The sequence below is a fragment of the Hydra vulgaris genome, chromosome 02 (assembly GCF_038396675.1).
Source record: "Hydra vulgaris chromosome 02, alternate assembly HydraT2T_AEP".
In the NCBI taxonomy this organism is placed as follows: Eukaryota; Metazoa; Cnidaria; class Hydrozoa; order Anthoathecata; family Hydridae; genus Hydra; species Hydra vulgaris.
Window position 1 is genome coordinate 45,777,191 of NC_088921.1, and position 13,200 is coordinate 45,790,390.

Consider the following 13,200-nt stretch of genomic DNA (forward strand, 5'->3'; position numbering starts at 1 on the left):
ATAGCGACCGAATATCACAATAATTGGTAACGTTTTGAGATCTAAGTAGCAAAAAACTAATAAAACATAAAAAAAACCCGCCATAAATCCTTAACCAGTAAACCAATCCTACAGAATTTTTATCCAGAGTTTGATGCGGCCATATGCTACATTTGCTACAGAGTTTGGTGTGGTCATTTGCTACATTTGCACCAACTTTTTCAAGTTATATGTAGTGGTTCCCATTCTATTTGTGTTTTTATTGTCATTATTAAAGCCAAAATTTCACTTCATTTGAACTTTTTTCAAAAAAAAAAGTAAAAAATGTTCAAACTAAGTGAAATTTTTATTTACAGTACAATTTTTTTTAATTTTGTATGGTTTGTACTTGCCCATGCAATATTGCAATAAATTAAATAACAATGAATAAAAGAGAATTATCAACTTTTTAAAAAACTACTGTTTAAAAATGGTTTAGCCCTATATATCATAGCTAAATTTTTTGATATTTTATTTTCAATACTTTTTATATGTAAACTCCAACGTAAATGTTCATCTAAGATTACGCCTAAAAAGTTTACTGACTTTTCTCTTTTAATGGGAATATTTTTTGATTTATTAACATTGTGGAACAAAATAAATTTGGTTTTATCCACATTTAATGAAAGTTTATTACTTTTGAACCACTCATTAACTCTCAATAATTGTTCGTTTGTTGTTTCAAATAGTGTATTAATATCACTGTGAGAATAAAAAAGATTGGAGTCATCAGCAAAAAGAATACAATTTAATAGGTTTGAATACAGCATGTCGTTTTCTGATAAGAGATTAAAAAGTCTATTGTACATTATTCTCTCAAGTAGTTTTGAAAAACAAGGTAAAATAGATATTGGCCTATAATTAGAGATATTTGAGTCATCTCCAGACTTAAATATCGGCGTGATTCGTGCAATTTTTAGCTTTTCAGGGACGATACCTGTTTTAAGAGAAAGATTAAATATGTGAAATAACGAGGGTTCTATTTTATTATATACTGATTTTACAACATTAAAGTTAATTTTATCAAATCCAGCACTTTTGTTAGTTTTAAGGTAAAAAAAGGCGGTTTGCAATTCAATTAGTTTTAAGTTAGGTTCATCCATAACTTTATCGTAATTTTTTAAATAAGATTCAAATGGTGTTGAATTCATAGGAATTTTTAATGCCAAATTCGGACCAGTATTAGTAAAGAAGCTGTTTAGTTTTTCAGCAATAATTGATTTATCATAGATTGTGTTTTTATCAATTGTTTTGTTTTTGGCAGAATGTTTCTCGCATAACTATTTTTTCCTATTATTTCTTTAATTACATTCCATGTTTTTTCAGTGTTTCCGGTGGCTTTACTTAATAGCTTTGCATAATAAAGCTTTTTTGAGTTCCATTTTGTTTTTTCATATATGTATTTATAATTTTTATATGTCATTTCGTTTTTATAAGTTCTTTTTTTCAAGTACTTATCATATACTTTTGTTTTCTTTTTGAAGATTTTAGTAACCCGTTAGACATCCATGGAGTTAAAACAGTTTTGGTTTTTACAATAATTTTTTTTTCAGGAAATGCTTGATCATATTGCTTGCAGAATTGATTTAAAAATAGATCATATGCGTTGTTAACGTCATGTGACTGCAATACCAAATTCCAATCAACTTTGTTTTTTAAAAGATTTTGAAATTTTTTTACCGAGTTTTCATTGATCTGTTTTCTAAATATAATGGATTTAGAAGGAATACTGTTAAAATAATATATTGTTAGTTCCTAGAAATGTTGGGAAATGATCCGATAAGTCAGTTTTGATTATGCTTGTGTAAAGACGGTTATTAAGATGGTTATTAGTTATTATATTATCAAGAAGTGTAGAAGAGTTTTAAATTAAATTATTTTGTTATTACATTTATTATTACATTCAAATTAAATTATTTTCCGCAGACAAAATAAAAGATTTCAAAATTTGCATCACAGGGTACCTTGATGTTTACGCTATCACCCCCATATAAGTGGCGTTCTTGGTTCAGCTATGCTGGCATTATCAGGACCCGTGCTAAACGTGCAAATGACCGGTCTTGCCGAATATTCTATATTTGACAAAATTATTATTTGGGACATCTTTATTGTATACATCTTTGCACGAGGAACACTTTCTGAAAAAAAAAATTGCATACATAGGAAGTCCAAAACATAGTTTATACCCTTTTGACTCATTAGCTTTTATCACTATTGTATTTACACCAAATGCCTTTAACCATGATACAATGTGGGTAATGCAAATAATATTTTCTGGAAGATGTATAAAAAAAACTTGCTAAGCCTGAGGATCTCATATCTTCAAAGTTGCTTTAATTTTGTTTAATAGAAATACTTAAATAGTGTTGTAATTAGTCAATTATAGCGCTTGTTAAACGGTCTTTACTATGTAAGCTCCTTATTTACACTTTTAAAAACGTCCAGTACAATCCAGTTTAATTACTTCAACCAGCGCTAATCAATAAGGTGGTGCAAAGTTTGCCCCGTATCGGAGCTCTACTTTAACCAGTTTTCCCGGGAAAAAAAGTTAAATCAAATAAACAATTAAGTATCTTTATTTTATTTTTTATGCATATTTTTGCGAAAAGCCAATTTTTCAGGGCCTCAAATTTTGACTGCAACTGGCACCCTTTTGCTTTGGACTGGATCTGACTTTAATATCTATAATATATAAATGAGTATCTTATAAAAGTGTAGTTTTAATTATTACCATCAACCAAGTATTCTGTGTACCTTAAATTAGATTTTTTAAGAGAGCAATTAAATGTCTTTATTGCACCAGTGATTTCAATCCCACCAGCTGATCCTTCGAATTTTCTTATTGTAATTTTGCTTTTTTTATTCTTGGGTTTGCTTCTTTGGTTTTACGGTATTTAATCTTAATGTCTCATATTTTACATTTTTTTAGATATTGCTTCAACGTCTAAAACCTTTCTATTTGTGATGAATATTTCTTTGGTTACCCCATTGTTTGAATAGCTTTCCTTTATTTTTTATGTTCCACCAACAGAAAATTTAGTATCTACTATCTTATTAGGGGATTTTTTTTCCTAAATTCTTATACAGCTTCATACTTAGTTTTATTATCAACTGTTTTAATTTTTTCAAAGTTGTAATTTTTTTGAAATTTATTATTCCTATTTTCAAAAGTAATCTGGAAAAAATTACTTTCTCAAAGATAATATGTTTGAGTTCTTTTGATCTACATATATATTAGGGTGGAGTGAATTTTAGTTTTTTTTACAATTCGTTTAGCCTGGGTGTGCAAAAGTTGTCTATTCATTTCAGAAATACTCTGGAAAAATATCAATGCTCTAGGAAATTATCTTGAGGTGCCTCAAGACCTTTAAAATTTTAATGGGTCCGTAATATTATGTAAAAAAAAGTAAGCAAAATTTTATAAAAATTTCAAAAATAACAATTATTTTATAAAAAAATTATTATTTAAGATTTTTTTTAAATTATAATAAAAAAAAATAAACTTTTTTCATTTTTAGTTTAAAAGGTCATTTTTTCTACAATAAACTATAAAATAACAATTTTTTTTTTAAATAATTGTTATTTTTGAAATTTTTATAAAATTTTGCTTCTTTTGAGACCCAACATGACATACTTTTGAAAAACTTTTTTTTACATAATATTAGGGACCCATTAAAATTTTAAAGGTCTTGAGGAACCTCAAGATAATTTCCTTGAGCATTGATATTTTTCCAGAGTATTTCTGAAATGAATAGACAACTTTTGCACACCCAGGCTAAACGAATTGTAAAAAAAACTAAAATTCACTCCACCCTTATATATATATATATATATATATATATATATATATATATATATATATATATATATATATATATATATATATATATATATATATATATATATATATATATGTATATATATATATATATATATATATATATATATATATATATATATATATATATATATATATATATATATATATATATATATATATATAAACTTTTTTGAAATATTTTGCTTTTTTCTCTCATTTTAAACTTTTAATTTTAGTAACAACGTATTTATATAAATTTCTAGAAAAAACATGGGACTAGGTGATAAGACAAACCTGTCTTCTTCTCATCCTTGCCATTTTTATATATATTATAAAACACGTACCTTGTAAATATTTGTACGGCTAAATAAATAAAAATAAAAAATAAAAAGATCTCTATCCTCTTTTATAAGTGTAATTAAAATTATGAATTTTATTTGAAAAATATATATAATTAAACCATGGACAGTTTTAATTTATGACTTAATAAAAAGTGGATAAAATACAAAATTTTTATATATAAGTTATAATTCGGATGTGGTTTACTGGTTTTTCAAATTTGTTTTACTGATGGGAATGGGTAAAGATGGAGGTAAGCTGGATGGGGGTGGGTTAGGGATGGAAAAATTGATATAGGGATGGGGTGGGGACAGGCATGGTTTTGGTTTCCGAGTCACTTTCCACTAGGGACTCAAAGAAGATACGTATGACTAATGTCACCACATTTACGTTACAATATAAGCATTGAAATCTTTAATCAAATAAATTTAAGATAAACACGATGCAACATGCCAAACATACAGGGGCGGCAAAAAGTCATGCACCAAACTGAAAAATAACACTTTTTTACTATTTACACATATAAATTTTATTTAAAAAACACTAATAACTGTCCCAAATGTTAGCAACATGAAATATAAATGTCTTTGAAATAAAAATAATGAAATGTTTAATATTTTGTATGACCGCCTTTTGCTTTGAGGACATGCATGATACGCCGTGGCATGGACTCGACCAATGAATGTAAGGTTTCTGGGGTGATGCTTTCCCACGCTTCGTTCAAACACCTCCACAAATCTTCCAAACGTGGGTTTGGATACCTGTAGCTTTCAGAAGATAATCTCCCACAGATGTTCAATGGGATTGAAGTCAGGGCTCTGAGGAGGCCACTCCGAGACTCGTACACGTTTGGAGGTTAAGAAATCACATACCCGCTTAGTTTTGTGACAGGGTGCGTTGTCCTGCTGAAAGACAAATTCACCTTGTCTGCCAAATAAAGCACCAGCTGAAGGGAGCATGTGATCTCTTAGGACTCCAATGTATTAGTCCTGGTTCATTGCACCTACACAGCGGTACAATTGACCTATCCCGGACCATGACATGCAACCCCAAACCATGTTAGACCCTCCTCTGTGCTTCACAGTGCATTAATGCAACTGCTGTGGTATCTTTCACCCACTCTTCTTCTCACTAAAACTCTCTTCCCACCACTAAACACTTGAAAACTGCTCTCATCACTCCAGAGAACCTGTTTCCATTGATTGATGGTCCAGCCACGATGTATCAGTGCAAATGCTCTCCGCCTCCGGCGGTGATCACAAGTTAACAGTGGCTTCTTTGCAGCCTCACAAGTGTTTAAACCAGCTTTCTGCAGCCTGGCTCTAACAGTCCTAACAGCCAGCCTGATTCTATATAGTCTATACAGCCTGGTAGCTATATCAGGGGCAGTTAACCGCCTATCCGCTAAGCTCATTCGGACAAGAAGACGATCATCTCTAGTCGACGTCTTCTTCGTACGACCACTGCAGGATCTATCAGCCACCAATCCTGTCTCCCTGTATTTCCTTATCAGTCTTGTTACTATTGACTTGCTTATTCCCATTTTCTGAGCCACTGCATCGAAAGTTGACCCATTCCTGTCCTGCACAACCACCTCCAGCCGCTCCTCCGCAGTAAGCTTCTTCGCTCCAGTCATGATAATAATTTTATCAAAATAAATCTAAAATAAAAAATTGTTTTATAATACCAAGTAATATGAAATACATTATTAAACAATATTTAGAATGAAAAATAATACCAAATAAATGCTAAGCAAGTAAAATTTGTGACCCCCAATGCCAAGTCTTAGTTGCACAATTAGGCCCATCATATTAACCTCCATTTTGCAAAATAAAACAATAAACAATGCAACCACTGTAAAAATTACAGTTAATATCTACTAAAAACCGAAAAACAAATACAAAATAACATGGACTGGTAAGTTACAAGCCCAAAATACAAATAAATAAAGTATTATCAAATATATCAATTGTAAACAAAATTTAAAGGGACATCATCTGAGCGCATAAATTAACATCCAAATTACCACAAAGTTAGTAAAAATTAAAAGTCACAAAAAAGTTTAAAGTTCCTACACAAAGTAAACAACCTTGACATTAAAGAACTTGAAATCTGGTTGTTTTTATTTTTAAATCTATTCTAATATCAAAAATTTGTTGTAAAAGTTGCTGGGTGCATGACTTTCTGCCGCCACTGTATATAGTTTATATATGTATATAGTTTATATATGTATATAGTTTATATATATATATATATATATATATATATATATATATATATATATATATATATATATATATATCTGTTGTAATATGTCATAAATTTTAAAAGTGAAAGAGCATTAATACTGATGCTTTTCAATTGATTTATAAAGACGAGCCTTAGTTGAATTATTGCAAATAATTGAAAAGTTTGACACCTTTTTTTCTGCCTTAAGATAGTTCTAATTTGTATTTAATCAAAAGATTTATTTTAATAGTTTTACCTTTGTTACAAAATCTAAATAAAAGTAAATTTTGCATATATATATATATATATATATATATATATATATATATATATATATATATATATATATATATATACAGTATTGTGAAAAAGTTAAGAACAACTAAATAAAAAAAAAAATTTTTTTCAAATAAATTTAATTAATTTTTATTCTATAGATAATAAAATTGTCTTTTTTTTTCAAACATATTAAATATAGCATGAGAAAAAAGAAAAATTTTTTTTTTTTGAAAGTTAGTTAATAGAACCTATAAAAAATAAGGATTAAATATTATGTGTTCATTTTTTTTTATATTTTTTTTGTGAAAAAGTTAAGAACCACAAAGAATTTTTTGTGCTAAATGCGGCGGAAACGTCTTTTTAAATTTATTTTTCCCTTTTTTTTTAAAATATTCTTTTAATGACCTGAGTTATTACCAAAGAACCAATAAAAACATTTGAAAAAAATTAATTTTTTAAAATACTTTTAAAAAAAGTCTTTAATTTCAAACAAAAAAAAATTCTTTCCTTTTGAAAAAATGAGCAGAAAAGCTATTACCTATGAAGATCGTGTAAAAGTGGTGCATTTTCACTAGGAAGGTAAATCCGCTCGCGAAATTGGAAGAATAGTAAAGCGATCACATAGTTCGGTGCTAACAATCATCAAAAGATTCAAAGAGACGAAATCTTACGTTGATCGCCATCGTTCTGGAAGACCGCGTTTGACGACACCCAATGATGATCGCCTTTTAATCAGGTTGGCAAAGAAAAATCGAACCATGCCGTCGCATGAATTAAGAAGGGAATGGAAGCTTTCAAATGGACGTCAAGCCTCGGCATCACTTGTGCGTAGGAAACTATTAGCTAACAATATGTTATGGAAAAAAGCTGTTCTAAAACCGCGACTTACCAAACGACATATAAAAAAGCGAAAAGAATTTTGCCAATGGTCTAAACAAAAATGGAGGACAGTAATGTTCAGTGATGAGATGAATATCGAGGTAGATAACCGAAAAAACCGAATTATGATTCGCAGGCAGCCTTCAGAAAAATATAATCACGATTGTATCGTTCAAAGAACAAAACAAGGTAGCGGGTCGGTTGGAATATGGTGCTGCATGAGATATTATGGTCTCGGTATGTTTAAGTTATTTGATGGTCGACTCAACTCTACTTATTATGTCGATATTTTAAATAACAACTTGTTACCGTCAATTGATGCACTTGAGCAAAGCGTTCCGTTCATTTTTCAGCAAGACAATGCACCATGTCACAGGGCTAAAATTGTCTCTGAATGGTTCGAAAGTAAAAATATTGAGCGTCTAACTTGGCCACCAAATAGCCCAGATCTAAATTGCATTGAAAATCTTTGGAGTTGGCTTGATAAAGAGATTGCCAAGAAAGCACCAAGGAGCCTTGAGGAGTTGCGCAATATTTTACCAGCAATACTTGGAAATGTTCCCAAACATATTTTAGAGAATTTAATAGACTCAATGCCAAATCGTATAAATGAGTGCTTAAAAATTCATGGCAGAATTACGCGGTATAAGGTGGTAAAAGTTATCGTTTTTTATTCTGTGGTTCTTAACTTTTTCACAATTTTTTTTAAATAAAAATTACCTATAAAACTTTAAATACATTTTTTATATTTGTTTAAAAGTTTTTATCACTATTATTATTTTTTATTTTCTTTGTCTATTTTCTAAAATTTATTATTATTATTCTTTTTACCAGAAAAATATATTCGGTTAAAAAAAAATTTAAAAATAAAAATAAATTATGATTGGTTTTTTTTTGTGGTTCTTAACTTTTTCACAATACTGTATATATATATAGGGGAGATGGGGGCGCATTGATCTCCAGGGCAGTATGATCTTTTGGGCTTTACTCGTTCATTTTTGCCTTACTAGAAGTGAGGTTGCAATTTAATTAACCATTATGCTTCCCTACTGTAATTGATTATTCGTAATATTTTTTCATAAGGTTATCAGCGTCAAAAAAAATAAAGAAAATATTGTTTTTCGTCATAAAAAGTGATTTTTTTAAATCGTACTATAATTCAAATATATTTTTATTTAGATGTCTGTATGGGTTAACAACAATTTTATTTTAAATTTGTAAGTGTTAGGTGTATAATATAATATATAATTTTTATTTGGCTGCAATTTATACAGTAGATATTGCTATCAATATGTTACCTATACCTATTGGGGTACATTGATCTTTGACTATGCGGGGCCCATTGATCGGAGGATCAAAGTGCCCCATAGAAGACGAAGTGCCCCATGTTTTTGTTTATAAGCAATACAGTTAAACGAATGGAATTGTATTTATAATTTAAAAAAAACTATATATAAACAAACAATAGCTTTTAGCATTTCATTTTTTAAATCTACTTATGTTATAAGCTAGTAATAATAATACTATTATTTTATAATATCAAAAGAATAATATTTAACATAATAATTAAAAAATATTTAACATAATATTATTATGTTAAATATTAGCATTTATTAAAAACATATGTTTTTATTGATATATTTTTTTACAGATCCTAAAATGGTTAGAAATAGAATTAAAAAAACAAATAAAGTTGCTATAGTATTGCCAAGTGAAACAATGAAAGTAGCTGTTAATAAAATTTTAGAAGGAACACAACTGAATGTTGTAGCACGTCAGTTTAACATAGATAGAATGACTTTAAAAAGATATTGTCGTAAAAAGAGGCTTAATCCAAATGAAGCTTTTAAGCCTAACTACAACAATAGACAAGTTTTTACAGCAGAAGATGAAAAAAGTTTATCAAGTTTTTTACTAATTGCATCAAAAATGAACTATGGCCTTTCAACTAGGTCAACGCGATCATTGGCATATGAATTTGCTTTAAAAAACAATAAGATATGCCCATCATCATGGATCAAAAATAAAATTGCAGGCATTGATTGGTTGCAGGCATTGATTGGTTTTATGAAAAGACAACCAGAGTTGTCTCTACAAACACCTGAAGCAACGAGCTTCGCTCGATCAACAGCTTTTAACAAACACACTGTAAGAGAGTTTTTTCAAAATCTTAAAACGGTAAGAAATCGATATAAATATAATCCTAACTGTATATATAATGTTGATGAAACTGGTTTAACAACCGTTCAAAAGCCGGTAAAGGTTTTAGCTGGTAGAGGAAGCAAACAAGTTGGAAGAATCACATCTGCAGAACGAGGAACATTGGTAACTGCATGTTGTGCCTAATGCTATTGGAAATTCCATTCCTCCATTATTTATTTTTCCTAGGGTAAAGTTTCATGATTACATGATTAAGGAAGGACCTCCTGGATGTGTGGGATTTGCAAATCCTTCTGGTTGGATGAACGCAGAAATTTTCATAGAATGGATTAAACATTTTGTTAAATATTCAAACTGTTTTCAGGAATCTCCAGTTTTGTTACTTCTCGACAGTCATGAAAGTCATATTTCTGTTAAAGGCTTGGAGCTTGCAATTCAACACAGAATTACAATGATAAGTTTTCCTCCCCATTGCAGCGATAAATTGCAGCCATTAGATAGAACTGTTTTTGGACCATTGAAAAGGTTTTACAATTCTGCATGTGATAATTGGATGGTTTCAAACCCAAGACCAATGACCATTTATGATATTGTTTCAATAGTTCGAGAACCGTATACAAAAGCTTTCTCACCATCTAATATACAGACAGGATTTAGAGTAGCTGGCATTGAGCCATTCAATTCTGAAATTTTCAAAGATGACAAATATTTACCATCATCAGTTACAGATAGAGCTGCTCCAGATACAGTTACTATCACTCCTGTCAACAACATGGAATCTGAAATGATACCAGCACATGTTAATCACATAGAGTCTGAAATAACTATAGTAAATATTGAAACAAGTATTTTAAACAAAGTGTCAACAAGTGTTGCTTCTATAATCTCACCTGAGGTTTTAAAACCTTACCCAAAAGCATCTGCCAGAAAAAAAAAAGTTAAAAGTAGGCAGTTAAAAACAAGGATCTTGACTGATACTCCTGTCAGAAATGAAATTCGTTTGTCAAAAGAAAAGAAAATTTTGAAGCAAACCAAAAATCAACAAAAAGTCTCCACAAAAGATAAGAAAGAAATTAAGAATTACTTGCTTAGGAATAAAAAACAATGTAAACCAAAAGCTGCTTCACAACTTGACTTTCACAAATGATGAAATATTCTTAATCAAAATATTGTACTTTTAACAAGTTTTGTAAACTTAAAAGTTGTATTCTTATTTCAGTCTTTATATTTCAGTTCTTATAAATTTCAAGTTGTTGTAAAGTTTTAAACGTATATAAAGCGGGTAGCTTATAGCTGCTGTGATTTATACATTTTTTAATTAAAAATTAGACTAGTGGGTTTAACTGCTATATTTAAAAAATAATTAAAAAATTTAGATGTATTATATGTTATACAAAATTACCCTTTGACTAAATTATTTACAAGATTTAGTTATAGAAGTGTTGAACGTTTAGATAATATTACGCATATAAGATCAATATGCCCCAAGTCGGAGATCATAGTACCCCATAGTTTGGGGTACATTGATCTTTTGAGAGGGTTGTTTAAAAGTTAAAATTATTCATGTTTATCATTTTTTTAAATCAAAATATTTATATATTCCAAAAGCCAGATAGTTCTACATGTGTTTCGTAGTTAATAAGTTTTTACATCTCTTTCAGGTACTGCGCAATTTTCAAAACACTGCTACGGCGATCAATGCGCCCCCATCTCCCCTATATATATATATATATATATATATATATATATATATATATATATATATATATATATATATATATATATATATATATATATATATATATATACACACATATATATATTTATTTATATATATATATATTTATTTATATATATATACATTTCTTGAGCAACGTTATAGCAAAAAATGTGAACATATTTTTTTAAAAAAACACGATACAACGTTATAGCAAAAAATGTGAACATATTTTTTTAAAAAAACACGATATTTTTCAATCTTGACATGTTTCGTAGTTTACATAGGGCCATGCAAATTATGCGGTCCCATAGGGCGCTAGCGTGGGTGGGTTAAACCGAGCTGGCGTAACCGACATTTTTTTTTTTAATTATAATTTTGATTAAAAAAAATAAACTTAAATGTAACTTTTGGCGTCCATAACGAGTACAAGTACTGAGTTGTTTACATGAGCGCCAAAGTTTACATATTAGGGGCGCCAAAGTTTATATCCTAGACTATTAACTTTGTCCATTTTTACTCAGCACTTTAATAAAATAACATTTTATTAAAGTTCGGGTTTGTGAGTTATTTGTTTATTTAAATCGTGTTTCTTTTGGGTGTTAGCAGGGCCGCCTTGAGGATGGAGGGGACTGGGTACAATTTTACCCAGGCACACGGACAAAGGGGACACATGCATCCCCTAATAAAGATTTTATTCAAATTTTTAATAATCATAAGAGCCTTACTTCGAGAAATAAAAAGAAAATCTAAAATAATCCTATTACAATTAGAATTTATCAGGGTAAGGTTGCTAATGTTGTACCCCCTAAGACCAAATTAAAACATCTAGGCCATCTACTGAGTTGAAACGTGGATATTCAATTGAAATTCATAATTTAGGGATTGTTACTCATAATTTAAAAAGTGTTAAGTTCCAAAGACTTAAATTTAAAAAATAGCACTAAGAGTACAATTAAGGAAACTAGATCCTTAATACCATTATAACCCAATATTGTATATTTTATGATTTCAGATTTAAGTGATTAAAAGAACTGGTTAAAACGAATGGTTTTTGTAAAATCAGCAATTGGAAATATTCAGATATAACATAACGTTACACCTAACTGCCCATAATCTAAAGAAATGAACTTTTTTATTTAATAAACTCAATGTAACTTGAATATTTTTCTTCTGGAAAATGCCAAAAACAGATACCACCAAATGTGGTACAATTTTTATTTAAATTGTATGCTTACCAATGGGCTAGCTAGGGTTAGAATAGAGGAGGAAGGCAGGTATTAAAGATAGTTATACTAAATAGTGTAAAACAATATATACTATATCTGTTTAAAAAACAATAATACTAAATAATGTAAAATAAAATACATAAAAACTTTATTATAGCAAAAGTTGCAGATATATTGTTTCTGTTTTTGATTACCACCTGCACAGTCAACATGTCACCAGCCTTCACAGTCAACATGTCACCAGCCTTCATAGTCAACATGTCACCAGCCTTCACAGTCAACATGTCACAAGCCTTGACAAGCAAGACATTTTATCATACTCTTTTCTATATTTTTTTCACAAAGGTAAGAAAACCAGCTTTTACTATGAAGAGATGTATTTGCATGCTTGAACCTCTTTACACCATTCCTGCCCTGTTCTATTTTTTTAGTTGATATTGGTAAAACTGAGCTAGAAAGTGCATCTTTATAAGGACTACTTGTCAACACAAGAGTAGTACTGGAATTTTTCTTTTTTTTGGTGAAGTTTG